The sequence below is a fragment of the Quercus suber genome, unplaced genomic scaffold, assembly GCF_002906115.3.
Source record: "Quercus suber isolate HL8 unplaced genomic scaffold, Cork oak 2.0 scaffold_738, whole genome shotgun sequence".
In the NCBI taxonomy this organism is placed as follows: Eukaryota; Viridiplantae; Streptophyta; class Magnoliopsida; order Fagales; family Fagaceae; genus Quercus; species Quercus suber.
The window spans coordinates 109,158-125,209 of NW_027070177.1; the positions used below are offsets into that span (position 1 = coordinate 109,158).

Sequence of the window (16,052 nt, forward strand, 5' to 3'; positions counted from 1 at the left end):
TTTTGAGGAGCTAGTGGAGTTTTTAGATTGTATCTAGGTACTTCACTTTGTATATCAATTTTTTTGGGGCTATTCATGTTAGGGGGAGTTACATTGTTTTTGATATACATGATTCTTGTTTCTTGTGATTCACTGTTTATTGATTTATATTTATGAGTTGTTCATTGATATATGTCTTTATTATGTGTTGTGTGAATCATACAAGAATGTTATACCTGTTTATTTATTGTTTTTTGTCACACGCGTTTATGCGTTTGTTGAGTGTTTCAGGAATATACAGGTTGATTCAATTGAGCTGCTGTCTACACTTGCAACTGATGGATAGTAGTTAGGATTGAATTTGAGTTTATGAGCATTATTTTTGTAAAGGGCTTTTACTTGTAAACTTTGAGCTTTTAATTTGTGTTTTGTCACGGATTGCCAAAGGGGAGTTTGTTAGGTTCTAAAGATTTAGGAATTTGTGTATTTAGAACTCTAATGTGTAATATTAGCAAACCATGATCAAAACAATATGTTTAGTCTTGTTTAGGTTTGTTGAAAGTTATATATTTTACGTAAAGTTGGAATCGAGAGGCTACAGATGCATTGGAGCATTTCGGCCTGGCTCGATCGATCGAAAGTTAGACTCGATCGATCGAAAGTCGGACATAATGTTTTTCTGCAGAATTTTCCGACTCAGCCCTAACTCATTAAACGTTTTGGGTTTTCTGTTTTTACCCTAGGTATAAAAGGCAAAACCTTAGCCACGTTTTTAGAGTTGCTCTTGTTGTATTGTTGCTCATATATTGCGGTTTGTGTGAATCTCTTGTGAGATCATTGAGGAGCTTTCCTTTACAGAAACTTAGGGTTTTCTAGGTAGAGATATTTTTCAATACCTTGATGATCAACTCGGTTGCTACCATTAGAGCTTAAAGAATAACAAGCGTGGGTGCTTATAGCTGATTGAAGAATCCAAGAAAGAAGGAGTCCATGGATTCAGAGCTTGCACGTGGTCGTGTCAGTAAGTTCTACTGGTGGGTAGCATTAAGAAGTCGAGCGGGGGTGCTTGTAAGTCCTTTTGTATGAACTTCGATTCTTTCATATAGTGGATTCAAGTTTACCTTGAGGATAGTTAGGTTAAATCCTCCCCAGGTTTTTACCGTGTGGTTTCCTAGGTCATCATATCATTGTGTTCTTTATATTTTCGCTGCTTTATATATTGATATGATTGTTTTGATTGTTTTAACCCATAATTGCATAATTTGACTAAGTTAATTACTTGGGTAATTAACTAGGTTAATTCAATTGTGTTTTAAGGGGTCTAAATTTCTAACAGATATTTTGCGTAAAGAGAAATCAAAATAATCTGAAATATATGAAAATGTAGAAAAAATACATACGTCCGAAACTTTGACCCTTAGTTAGTCAGAAGGGGAAATTGAGAGAGGTCGTAAGGAAGAGAGGGAAGGTTCCCCTATACCCATATTTCCCCCTTTAAGCTTTGAAATTGTGAGAATGTATCTTGATTGAATGAGCTTTCACTCTAAAGTTTAAAAAAAAAATGCAGAAAAATGCATAAAAACAATAGGTTCAAAACTTTGACCCACAGTTAGCGAGAAGAGGAAATTGAGAAAGGTCATGGGAAAGAGAGGGAATGTTCCCTTGTATCCATATTTCCACTCCTAAGTTTCAGAATTGCGAGAATCATTGCTGGCTGAATGAGGTTTTGCTATAAAATTTCAGTTATATGGGAAAAACGTGGTTGGGTTCTTTTGAATCTAATTAGGGGCTTTTATATTTATTTTTGGTTGCTCTTAGTGATTGGTTTTTAGACTAAAAGATGAGTTCTGGACCTCCAAGTTGCTAAATTGATATTTGGTTTAGTTTTCCTTTTGTTTGGTTAAAAGGATTGGCTTTCTTTCTACATAGTTTTGGAAAAAAAGTGGCTACCTCTATTAGTTATTGTTTCCTTGTCATTCTAAGCTTTTGGCAGCTACATTTGGTGGATACAATAGGCTAGCAAATTAGTATAGGACCAGCTGTGTTTTTTAGGTAGAAAAGAGAGCATGGTAGCAAACTTGGGCCACAGACAATAAGGGAATAAGACCTTATTTGGAGTGAAAATTTTAGGTACAAGACCTCCTCCATATGCCTAAGGTGTTACCAGTGTCCATTGCCCACTTAGTAGCACACACTGATTGGAATCATGCAAAAGGTCAAGAGAAACAGGCCATACCCTCAAAACCATACTCCTTCAATTTCCCAAATATGTAACATGGGCTTAGGCAATGTTTAAAAGAATAAAATAAAATATAATACATGAACTAGGCTCATAATGAGGCCAGCCTCTATTGATCGGGCTTATAGAAAATGTGTTGCGAAAATGGGTATCAACACATGTTTTGTTAAAACATTTACTGTTATTTTATCTAATGAAATTGATAAAAACAAATAATTTGTTGTCTCTAGGGATGACAAAATTGGACATGACCTGCGAACTTGACACGATATAATACGAAATTAGTAGGTTATGGGTTGAGACTTAATAAGTTCATTACATATTCGAATTGACATGACTGACCTATTTAATAAATGAGTTGGGTTAGTGTCCATCACATGGAACCCGCTTGACCTATTTGACTTATTTAATTAAATGACATTTTACCAATATACTCTTCAAACCCTAAAAATATAAACTTATTAGTTGTTGTGGTTTATTTTCTTTGACATATTATGATTTATTATTTATAATATTGAGATATGCTTTAATTTTTAACTATTATCTATGATGCAGTTACTCGTTAGTTTTGAATTTTATATTAAAAATATTTATTTGTTTGGTTTTTCATAATTCATATCAATTTGGTTAATACAAAAATAAAATTTTTTTTTTTTCGTTTTGATAAAATTTGATAAACAGGTCGACACAACTAACCCGTTTAATAAATGGGATATGTTAGGGTTGAGGAATCTTGACTTATTTAATAAACATGTTGGGTTAGAGTTGACCTATATAGTTAAATACTCATGAGTCGACATGACAAGAACCCGACATGTGAACACGAATTGCCACCCTAGTTGTCTTTATTTAAAAAATTGTTTTTATCCAAAATATTGTTGTAATTTGGGTGAAGCTAATTGACGTAATCACGGCTTTTAAGTTCATCTTTTATTATATAGTATATGATTTCACAAAATTAAATCTTATTTTCAATTTTTTATAGCTACAAAAATTGCATTTGTTTTTTCAAGGATTCATTAATTAAGTTCACAAATTACAAAATAAGAGTTAGTACTTTCTTATGACAATAACATGCATTGAGAGACAAAATATATTCTTGATGCATCGTAAGTTATGTTAGGACATATGTGTTCTCACTTATCAAGAACATATGTCACTTATTTATGTGTTCTCACTTATCAAGAACACATGTCACTTATTTATGTAAATTGGCTAACCCTTTGACAAAACGCACTCTACTTGTAATTGAGTAGTTCTAGGTATTTTTAATACTTCAAGAAACAAGGTTTCAAGATTAAGTGTTGAAGTCATCAAGTCTGTCTAAGAAAAATCAAGCTGAAGTGCAAATTCATTAAAGATCGACACCTGCTCGATAGCTACCTCAACACCTGCTATCAGTCGAGAATTACAAAATCAGATTTTCTGATCTGATTTCCTTGGGATCCGTGAATATGCTTTTGGGAATTCTTTTCTCCAAACCCTAAACATATAAAAGGATTATTTTAAGAGCCGTCAAGTTGTACACAAGTTACAAAAGCATTGAGCAATCTCTGTTCAAGCAAATTGTGATCAAAGACGAAGTTCTTGACTTAGTTCATCTTCTCTGAAGAAGTTGCTGTGTATTTGCACCAAAGGGTTTTGTGACCAAGCATCTTCCTGATCTTTATCGTGTAGGATAAATTGAAGAACTTTGCAGCCAACCTCTCCTCCTTCGTTGGTGTTTGAAGTCGCGTACTGGGATCCGTGAATTGGTTAGTCACATACTTGGGAGTCGTGCATCAAAAGGAAAATTGTCACTACAGATCAAGTCCAATTGGGTATTGGGGTAAGGGTTCAACTGTAGGTTGGTAAGGTAATTGGGATTCCTTTACTTGTAACCGCTTGATTTGATAATAGTGGAGTTTCGGGAGTAGTGACCTGAAAATCACCCGGTGGGGTTTTTGTCGTAAAGGTTTTTCCTATTCGTAAACAAATCATCATGTCATTTAATTTCCCTGCATATTTAGTTATTTGGTGATTTGTTTGTGCTTCTACGTAATTGCATGATAAATTGATTAATTAATAACTTGGCTAATTAATTAATTAGTTTAATCACAAGGGGTCATTCAGTTTGTGGCCTATCAAGTGGTATCAGAGCAGGTACACTATGATTAGGTTTAATCTTTACTGTGTTGATCCATTGACCCCTATTTGTCATGGATAGAGGACAGTCATTAATCATACCTCATTTATTTGATGGCACTAACTATGCATACTGGAAAGTACGCATGAGAGATTTCTTGCAGTCTTTAGATGAGAAGGTATGGCAAGCTGTAGAGATTGGCTGGACCAAGCCAAAAGAAGAGCCAGCCGATTGGGATGACGCCAAGATCAAGGCGGCAAACTTCAACAGCAGAGCGTTGAATGCCCTATTTAGCGCAGTCACTAATGAGGAGTTCAAGAAGATATCCTCTACTGAAACTGCAAAGGAAGCATGGACCATCCTCCAGACAACCTATGAGGGTACAAAGGTTGTCAAGGATTCAAAACTTCAAAGGCTTACTACAAGCTTTGAAGAAATAAAGATGGAGGAGGATTAGTCATTTGATGAGTTCTATGCCAAGCTCAAGGACATAGTAAACTCAGCCTTCAATCTTGGGAAAACCATCCCTAAACCCAAGATTGTAAGAAAGGTGCTCAGATCTCTACCCGAGAGATTCCATGTGAAGATTACTACTATAGAGGAATCAAAGGACATTGACAAGATTCTTTTAATTGAGCTGGTTGGAAACTTGCAAATCTAAGAGATAGGATTATCTAGGATTGGCAAAATGGGTAAAGGCAAGAGCATGGCCTTTAAGGCAAAGAGCATTGATACAAATGAGTCTTCTGATGATGAAGATTCCAAGATGAAGTCTTACATTACAAGGCAGTTCAAGAAGTTTATGAGGAATGCCAATGGGAGGAGCTTCGATAAGGACCACAGACAATCCAGTTCTTTCCAGTCTAAAGTGCAAGACAAAGGGAAAAAGGATGCTAAGGAAAGTGGTCAGTACACTGTTCCTGTAGGACCAAAGTGTTTTGGATGTCATGGATTCGGTCACATGAAGCATGAATGCCCGACATATCTCAAGAGCATTGGGAAGAGTAAGGCACTTGCTGCAACCTTGAGTGACACTGAGCCCGAAGATGATTCCGACAATGAGGATGACGGAATCTTAAATGCCTTCACTGCCACAGTCAATCCTACCGAAGGGATTGTTGAAGAAGTGGACGAAAAAGAAGAACTGGTGGAGTCAAAATTCGAGAAGATGGATGATCAAGATGATATCCATTCAGCCTATGAGAAGCTTTACAAGCTCTCTGAGAAGCATGAGAAATTGTATAGGCTGGCCACCAAGAAGCTCAGTGATGTGGAACTTGATCGTGAAGAGTTGTCTACAAAGTTTAATGAGGTGAATCAAACTATTGGAGCACTGAGGTTTGAGAACAACTTTTTAGCTGAGAAGACTAAGAAGCTTGAAGCGGAGCTGTTTCAAGTCAGAGCTCAATCGGAGAGGACTTCAAGTGCAAAGCTTGATGAGATGCTTAGCAATCAGAAATCTGCTTCAGATCGAACGGGCTTAGGGTATGGTCTTTCTTTCTCTAATACTACTTCTACTAGTAATACTGTTTTTGTTTCTCCTGCTAATAACACTGAAATTGAAAACACTGATGTTAAAACTGAATTAGCTAGTGAGAACTTAGACAAGGGTAAATCTATCTTAGGAGAACCCCCTAAGTAAGATAAGAAAGATGCTAAAAATCCTAGGGCTAAGAAGGCTAACTCTCAAAAGCCTAAACAAAAGAAGCAGCATCTCTGTCATCATTATAGAGCTACCGGTCATACTCGACCAAATTGCTATAAGTGGCTAGCCACTCAATATAGTAACGACATGATAACATCTGGAAGCCAAAATTAGCTTCAATCCTCTCATGCTCCTCTAGGAGATCTTCTAAAAGCCCTCATGTTCCTTTCGAACTTGAACGGTTTCAATTCTTCCCCCTCACCGCCGGTTCAAGGTTTTAATCAAAGGAAAGGTTCTTCCAAGGTGTGGAAGAAAAAGGACTCTAAGTGATTTCATCACTTTCTTTTCCCTTCTTGTTGTTTTTCTTGTTTGATGCATTGCTTGTGTGTTTTGCATGTTTGTTGAGTCAGTCTAGTTTTATGATTTGCTTTGTTTAACATGTTTTTGTGTGTTTACTTTTAGTTTTGTTTATTTTGTTTTTAACATAAAAAAAAAAAATTGAAAAATCAGAAAAAATACAAAAACAGTGTGTGTTTTGTGTACTTTGGTACTTGTGTACCTTGGATGGCCATTGAAACAAAGTTTTCTAAGTTTTGTATCTCTTGTAGCTTAGATGAACATCTCTATGCACAACTAACCGAGTGAGCTTTGTGGCTCTTGTTTGTGATGAGTAAGATTAAGTTATCTCTTAAACTTAACACTCATATCACTCTTTTTGACTGGTAGGACTAGAAAATCCTAAGAGAAAGGCATAAATAACCATCTCACCACTGTTGCCTGCCAATCATAATATGACACCTGTATGCTTCGGCATAGCAAAAGTGCAGTGTCAAAGACATTCGTATGCTTTGGCATAGCAAAGTGCGATGTCAATTGCTTAACATCTTGAGTATTTCTTTTCTTTCTTTTTATGCCCATGTATGTTATGCTAAAAATAAAAGAAAATATGTAAAGAAAATAAAAAGCAAAAAGATCAAAAATGCTTTAAATATGGTTGCAAGCGTGTATTCTAGGAGATGTGGGAGTTATAGGATGTACCTCGAAAGTGATAGTCCCCATCAAACAGTTATGATTGTGTGTGAGTTAAAGTTATTTTCTCATATTTCAGATCGTCATAACATGTATACACATATGCAATCTTGCGATGTTTTTCACACACAACATGCAATATTCTTTACTACTTTTGATACATGTGCAGGTACAATGTGGTTTTGCCATCACAAGTGTTTACATGTGCTAATGTATGCTCACTAAACTGTCTTGACTTGTTTTTGAAAAATAAAATTGGTTAGACTTGCTTAGTGTGTGTGTGTGTGTGTTTTTGAGGATCCATGTGCTTAATTCTTTGTTGAGAGATGATTTTGAGAGCTTTATATGTTGATTGGATCAATGGTTGAGGTGTATGTTGGATTGCATTCATGTTTGTGTTTTTCACTTCTCGAAAAACTGCCTTTTAAACCTGGCTCGACACCTCCTCGATACCTTTTTATCTGTCAAGCTTCTCAAGCCTTTTCTTATCGCAATCTCGACACCTCTTCGACACTTGGTGGATCGATTGAGAAATCTCCTGTCTCCTCGATACCTTTTTGATAGCTTGTCGATCGATCGAGCTTCTGTTCTTGGTTCTGCTGTTCATTCCTCGACACCTTCAGCTGTCGACGTGCTTTTTCTTGACACCTACCTCGACAGCTTCCTCGATACCTCTCGACACCTCAGCTGTTGAGAATTATTGAGGTGCCTATATAAGCTTCAGTCGCAATTTAGACTTCATTTTCTCGATCTCTCTCGATCTGTCTGTGGCGATTCCTCTCCTAAACTTGATTTTCTCTCTCAAATCTTCCAACCCACTTGATTTTCGGCCATTCCTTGGTTCTAATCACTTGGTAAGACCTCTTTTTACTCCCATTTTCATGCATTTCATGTTTTGAAGATTAGGTTTTGGGGTTTTTGAAAATTTTTGGGGTTTTTCAAAATTAATGAGTTTTTCTTGAAATTTTGGGTTGGGTTTTCACTTAAATGTATTCAAAATGTCATACATTGCATTCCATGGGTTGGGTTTTCACTTAGAATGATATTTACATGCATTTAGATGTGTGCTCTATGTTTGTGTGTTGTTAGGATTGGATTGGGCTGAGCCCATGATGTTTTTCAATTTGCATGTCACATGTTCATGCATTCCCATGCATACGTACTCTTTGTTCAATATATTTGATATATGTGAACTGTTTTGGGACTTTTCTAATTGTCTCCCTCTCTATCTCTTTCTCATTCTGTTTACGTTAGTAGTGTCTATGGCACCCAAACGTAAATCCACTCCGGCTCGGAACCCTCTGCGTTTTGGAGCTTCTTCATCTTCTGATTCTGCTCCTCTAAATCTTCGGTTCCGTGATGGAGATGCCCACAAGGCATTTTCGGAGAACTTTTCTAGACGAGGTGTTCATTCGGAACACCAAGTCATTTTGGCGGACTTCGCCGACACTGACCTTTCCTTGTCATTCACAGTAGGGGATGGGAGTCACTGTGTGACGTCTCGGTCACATGTCTTCTCGTGCTCATTCAGGAGTTTTACTCCAACATGCACGGGATTGATCGTTCAGTACCTTTCTTTTTCACTCGCGTTCGAGATACGTGTATCCTTGTCACATTGTAGCTAGTTGCGGATGTGCTTAGGGTTCCTAGGATAGAGTTTCTTGACTATCCTTCCTGTGAGCGTCTGAGAACTGTGTCCAAAGATGAGCTTATTTCCGCTTTTTGTCAGCACCCAGCTGATTGGGGTGAGCATCAGTACGCATCATGTAGACCTTTTGCTAAAGGTCCTAGATTCCTAAACATGGTGATGACTTTTGTACTCCATCCACTCTCTCACTACAACTCCATCACAGAGCCTCGTGCTCGATTTTTGTTATCTCTTCTTGAGCATCTTACTATAGACTTTCCTTCTCATTTTATTCTTTCTATCATAGATGTTCATCTAGATTCGGTGTCCCGTGATAAGCTCATCTTTCCTTCTGCTATCACGAGGATCTTACGCCATTTTTCTACCCCTTTTCCTATGTCTAACCACTTCACACACATCTGTGCCATAGATGCCGTTACCGTAAAATGTAGTGAGGCTCAGTTTAGGTCGCGGCAGACGGATTCCACTCCTTCCTCCCGTTCAGCTCCATCCAGATTTGCTCCATCTACATTTGCTCCTTCTTCCTCTACGGGCGATGTATCTCTTGGAGACATCATGGCGCAGCTGCAGCGCATAGATGCTCACCTCGATACACTCTCCTCTGAGTTGTATCAGGTGAATGTTCGTGTTGGTCGTATTGCATGACAGCAGGTGACCATGAGTGGTTTTGCTCCATAGGCTACTCCTTTACCACCTTCTCTAGCAGCTTCAGACTTTGAGGATGATGATGCTGATAATGATGACGCTTCGGATGATGATGATGGAGATGCTAGCTCTATTGATGAGATGTCTACATGACACTCTACCCTTTGTCACTCGTGACAAAAAGGAGGAGTAGTTTTGGGTTATGAGAGTAGTCATCTTAGGGAGAGAGTTAGTATAGGACATTTTTGATAGGGGGAGTGTTGATATCTTGAGGGATGTAGTGAGGTTTTGATGTATCTTTTCTTTTCTATTCTTTATAGATACATTGATCTTGTATATGAGGTCTTTTGACCAGTTTTACATACATTGTACTTATTTTCTCTATATGTGGATGTATGTTTCTTTCACCTCTCTCTTCATGTGTTGTTTCTTCTCTATCTTATACACATGTTCATTATACTTGTATGCAATCTATTATTTCTGTTTCACACAAGATGCCTTGATGAGTTTTGTTTAAAGTGTTTCAGAAATACAGGTTGTCAAAGTCTACTTGCCATAAACTCTCTTCTTACAAAGTTTTTCAAGAGTTTGTGTTAGGATAGATTTTATTGTATTCAACAAGTGAGTATGAGTTGAGTGATTTATAACTTCTCTCATATGCTCATTTGTTTATTGTGGTTTTGTCACGGATTGCCAAAGGGGGAGATTGTTAGGACATATGTGTTCTCACTTATCAAGAACATATGTCACTTATTTATGTGTTCTCACTTATCAAGAACATATGTCACTTATTTATGTAAATTGGCTAATCCTTTGACAAAACGCACTCTACTTGTAATTGGGTAGTTCTAGGTGTTTTTAATACTTCAAGAAACAAGGTTTTAAGATCAAATATTGAAGTCATCAAGTCTGTCCAAGAAAAATCAAGCTGAAGTGCAAATTCATTAAAGCTCGACACCTGCTCGATAGCTACCTCGACACCTGCTATCTATCGAGAATTACAAAATCAGATTTTTTGATCTGATTTCCTTGGGATCCGTGAATATGCTTTTGGGCATTTTTTTTTTCCAAACCCTAAACATATAAAAGGATTGTTTTAAGAGCCGTCAAGTTCTACACAAGTTGCAAAAGCATTAAGCAATCTCTGTTCAAGCAAATTGTGATCAAAGACGAAGTTCTTGACCTAGTTCATATTCTCTAAAGAAGTTGCTGTGTATTTACACCAAAGGGTTTTGTGACAAAGCATCTTCCTGATCTTCATCGTGTAGGATGAACTGAAGAACTTTGCAGCTAACCTCTCCTCCTTAATTGGTGTTTGAAGTCGCGTACTAGGATCCGCGCATTGGTTAGTCACGTACTTGTGATCCGTGCATCAAAAGGGAAATTGTCACTACAAATCAAGTCCAATTGGGTATCGGGGTAAGGGTTCAACTGTAGGTTGGTAAGGTACTTGGGATTCCTTTACTTGTAATCGCTTGATTTGATAATAGTGGAGTTTCGGGAGTGGTGATCTGAAAATCACCCAGTAGGGCTTTTGCCGTAAGGGTTTTCTCCATTCGTAAACAAATCACCGTGTCATTTAATTTCCGCTGCATATTTAGTTATTTGATGATTTGTTTGTACTTCCACGCAATTGCATGATAAATTGATTAATTAATAACTTGGCTAATTAATTAATTGGTTTAATCACAAGAGGTCATTCAGTTTGTGGCCTATCAAGTTATATAAAAAATAATGGAGTTGCTTAATTATAGGGAAATAAATATAATTCAACTCATATAAAAACACATAAAATTAAACCAATTCATATCAATATTTTTTTTTATGAATCCGATTCATATCAATATAGTTATAGGGAGCTGCTTAAATAATATTGCGACCTAAAATTAGTTTACCAACTCATAACAAACAAAAAAGTATTTTATATCAAATGATATCACGTTATTTATATCAAAACTCAATAAATGAGAGACATATATGTAAAAATAACTACACACTAACACGTCTTTCATTTGTTAGTGAGATAATTATTTTTTACTGATATATCTCATACTTATTGGATTTTGATACTTTTGACATGATATCATTTGATACCAAATACCTTCTCCACAACAAACCCATAAAATTAAACCATAAAACATAGCACATTTAATTCAAAGATTATTGCCCCAACCAACCAAAGTTAACCACAATAATTCAAGGGATCATGACAGAAAGAAAATCAATAAGAAAGGGGGCTAGTGAACCACTGTAACATTGTAGCCAACTATAGCATCACCGGTGGTGAGATCAAACCAATGTGTCTGAGCAATGGCATAGCCACGCGCTAGCCGGAAAAGCCCAGTTCCACCAACGATTGGCATCTCTCGAAGACTCGAACGAGAAGCATAGCCGAGTTCTTGCCAAGAAGGCTAATAGAGCTACCATTGTAGATGCCATCTATGAACCCAAATTAACAAGCACTATATATGTGACCCTTTGAAAGAGAATATAGACTCCATTATTATAGCTTAATAATGTATAGCCACAACATGGTACTCCAAAATAGCATCCCCTGACATAAGATTGAGATAATGTGCCTTTGCTTGCACAAACCCACGTGCCAATCGGAAAGCACCAGTCCCACCTATAATTGGCATCTCAAGGATTGGATGAAGCACTGCGTCCCTGCCCAAAATAATGATACTGCTACCATTGAATTTCCCAGTGGTGAAAACTAAGTTCATGGCCATAAGTAGGTCTACGTCTTGTTGGCCAGCTGACCTCTATAGACCTTGAGCTCGACCCACAAGCTTGGAGGTGGGTTCAGGTCCTTCTGTTAATGGGTCATCAAAGATGTTGAGTAGTCCAAACAAGGTGGGTGATTTCATAGTTATTGATGCTTCAGCTACTTCCACTGCACTTGAGTTTTTGCCTGATAGTGTGTCATGAAAGTAAAAATTGAGCCTAGAGACTTTCTCTTTGGCATGATGGAACTTTTGGATCCATTCATCAACTTCTTTGGGATCTTCTTTGGTGCTTTGCACCAATTGCATGGCCATGCCTAGAGAGAAAAGCAATAGGACTAGAGCTAGCTTTGCCATTCTCTCTCACTCACACAACAACAGGTTAGAGGATAGGAAGGCTTTTTATAGTGGAAGATGCGTGTGGCTACTGGCAGGCTAATTGTAATATGTTCAAGAAACAGCTCAAACAGAAAACAATATATCAGTTTACCAAGTTACCAACTGCGAGAACAAAAGTCACGAGCACAACAGCTTAATTATTTTAAACGTCATCAATTGATTCTATTTTTTTTATGCCTGAGAATGTACATTATTTAATGGCCAAGAACATTTGGTCCGGACGCTGAAAGATAAGTCCATATAAAAGTAATATGTTATCTCAATCACAATTTTTCATCTATAATGAAAAACAGTATGTATCTAGCATGACTTTTAAGATATAGAACTCTCTGTATTAGTTAATTTTGTCTTTAATGAAATTTCTTTCTTCCGGTGAAAAAAAAAAAAAAGCATGACTGTTTTAGAAAGTTTCACAATTGCAAAATTTATTTATTGTATATTTTAAAGAGGTAAAACGCAATTTTATAGGTATGAATATCTTATTGCACCAGAGGCATTAAGAACGTGAGGTCTTCTTCAATACACACTTGGATACTTTCCTGAGCAGCGGCGTAATGTGCTCTGCAACGTTTTCACTGAAAAAGTCCAATGGCTTTTGGGTAGAGTCTGCAGGTAGAGACATAAATTATGGGTCTGAGCTCGGAGCACTAAAGAGAGTAAAGACATTTTGGACAATATTCCTTTTTTCCTTTGATATATAATTTTTTTTTTTGGGTTAAAACTTAAAAATGTTATTATTTTATGAAAATTTTGATAAAAGACTATTAGTTGGGATAGAATTTAAATTTTTAAAACTTAGACAATAAAGTTTTATCTAAATTAAATTATTGTTAAATCTTATCCCTAGCCTTGTAGATTAATATTGTAATAAATATATTAATTTAATAAGAGGAACTTGAGGAAAAAAGCAAAAACAAAAATATAAGTCGCGTGGGATTTAAGCTTAGAAAATTTTGATGATAGACTTTTAGTTTTATTTAAATTAAACAGTTGTTAAGTACTATCCTTAATTTGAGGAGATATATCATAACAAATGATATAAAATTAATTTACTAATTAGTTGTTTTTAAAATGTTGATAATAGACTTTTAGTTGGAGTAGAATTCAATTTTTCTTTTTTATTTATTTATTTATTTATTTTTTTGAGGAAGAAAACATTGGTTGTTGTCTAGGATTTAAATTTAGAAATTTTTGTATAGAGTTATACTAGTTTGAATAGATCGAATTCAAATTTGTTAAAGTTTAAATGTATAAAATTAATTTACTAATTAGTTGTTCTTAAAATATTGATAATAGACTATGGAGTAAAAGTCAATATGTGGGTTTTATTTATTTATTTATTTATTTTTTGGAGAAAGAATATGTCAGTTGTTGTTTGAGATTTAAATGTAGAATTTTTTATAATATACTTTTTGTAGGGGCTGTTTTTTGATCACTGTTCCAAAGGGATAAGTGGATTTATGCCCAACATGCCCAATACAATAAATTTGTAGAGAGTGGGTTAAAGAATTGGACTTCGATGAGTGTAACAACAGTGAAAGTGGTTTAAAGGATAAACAAGCGAAACAAATATGGATTTGGACGAATGACTTAGTCCTCGACAATAGTCTGAGGAGTTTCAGCTTACTATTTCTTAAGTGTCAATGATAATGGTTACAAAGTTAGCTCAGGTTGCTATAGTGTCTTCTCTGGTGAAATCTACGATCCCCTTTCTCAGAGCTCCTTCCTCCTTATATACTACTTTCTTCCTTCATCTCCACCATACACGTGCATGTCAAATCTGCTGTTACTGATCTTTGTCACATCAACCTCCTCTAAAAGCTTTTAGGTAGTAGCTGTAAGTCTGAAAAGCCACTGCTGAGGTATCACTTTCACATTTAATGTGACCAGAGTGTTAGTTGTGGAGTATTTAATGTGGAGGCAGCAGCTTTTTCTGGAATTGCTCTACCGCCATGCTCCAGTGTGCTTACTTCTGTACTTATCTTTTTCCCAGAGTACATGAGGATCGCTTTTGTCAGTGAGTTACTTTAGCTCCACCTGGCCTTGGTTAGCCGAGGAATAATTGTCCTCGCATGGTTTCCTGGGTTGCCATGATCACCATTGTCCTCTTCATATACGATTATGGGTCTCGGCATGGGCTTCAGGCCCAGTATAGAAGGTGGATGCATATCAATGGGCTTTACGACCCCACATAGCCCCTCAAAATTTGCTGTCTGAACCTCGGACAAAAAGGAGGATTTTGATGTCCTCGGCATACTGTAGGCTTGTCACGTCTTATATTCTGCGGTGTAAGGCCTTTTTAACTACCCAAGGCATATTCCTGAGCTTCGGCATTTGGAGCGCACCCTTATTAAATTCCTGCGGCTGGTTGTCCCCTCACGTTCTACGAGCGATGGCGATCCAACAGTGGAGAGATTTTTTCAACTCATGAGCGGGAAAATTCCCGTTGCTACTTTAACTTGGGTATAAATACCCATTTGAATCAATTTGCCCAAATTACTTTTGCATTCAAGAGCTCTTACGCACATAGTTCAACTTGCCAATACCTCTCACTCACTCGTGTCCTTTCAAAAGCCTGTCCAGGACACTTTCCTCATTCTTGTAAGTTTTTCCAACCCTTTCAAAATTTCTTTACTTTCCTTTCTCGTGTCTTTCTTCCTCACCTCTCTTTCCCAACTTTCTTTAGCTTCTTTGAATTCTTCCTAGGGGTGGGTAGATTTAAGAGTTTGGTAGAGTCCGAGGAAGGGATGGAAAAGTTTAAGGTTGACTACATGATTCCACCCAACGTGGGCCTTAGGTTTGTAAGGAGGGAATGGCATTTTCGCAAGGAAGAGGGTGAGATGGTGATTCCCATGATCGCCTTCATAGAAGGTGGCATGAGAATCTCCTTGGGGTCTGTGATGAGGGATTACCTTAGGTTTGTTAAGCTGTCGCCCACTTAGTGCGCCCCAAATGTCTTCAGAATATTAGGGTGTGTAGGCACCTTAAACGAGAAGATGGGGCTACGGTTGACCCATCATGATGTGAATTGGGTCTACAGCCTTCACAACTTGAAGGGGAAGGGGTACTACCTGAAAACAAGGAGCCAAAATAAGGCTCATACAGTGCCTTCCTGAGTCTAGCAAAGGGCTAAACAAAGATTTTCTGATTATGTTTGGGGAATGGTATGATGGCATCCTTTGCCTGATGGAAGAGGGGCAACCAGGTGTGGTCCTAGGGATAGGAGTAGGATCTGTTTATTGCTTTTTCATGATTTGTGTTGTTAGGCTGCTAACATTTTGCTTTCATGGTTTTGTAGACAGGCATGCCATCGAGCCACATTTAAGTCTGATTAACAAGGAGGGCTTGGACAAAATTCTTCAAGTTGAGGTGTTCGTAAACGAAGACGACAGTCAACTTCGGGCGGCTTTTGATATTGGGATATACACCAATTTCTGTGCTTTCCAAGCTCCGAAGTGCGTCATCAAGGCCTACAATCCATGCATCTGTAGGATTAGCATTATAGTTGAGGGTTTCCTGCTCCCCGAGGATGCTTCAATTCCAGAGGGTGTGCCTTTGGTGGGTTCTTCTTCTTCTCGTCCTGAGGTCAAGGAAGAGGAAGAAAAAAAGAGAAAAAA

General features: G+C 37.2%; 1 pseudogene; it reads right to left on the reverse strand.

Moving 5' to 3' along the window:
* Positions 1-11,554: 11,554 nt before the first annotated feature.
* On the reverse strand, positions 11,555-12,393 carry LOC111986937 (dirigent protein 23-like; annotated as a pseudogene).
* Positions 12,394-16,052: the final 3,659 nt, after the last annotated feature.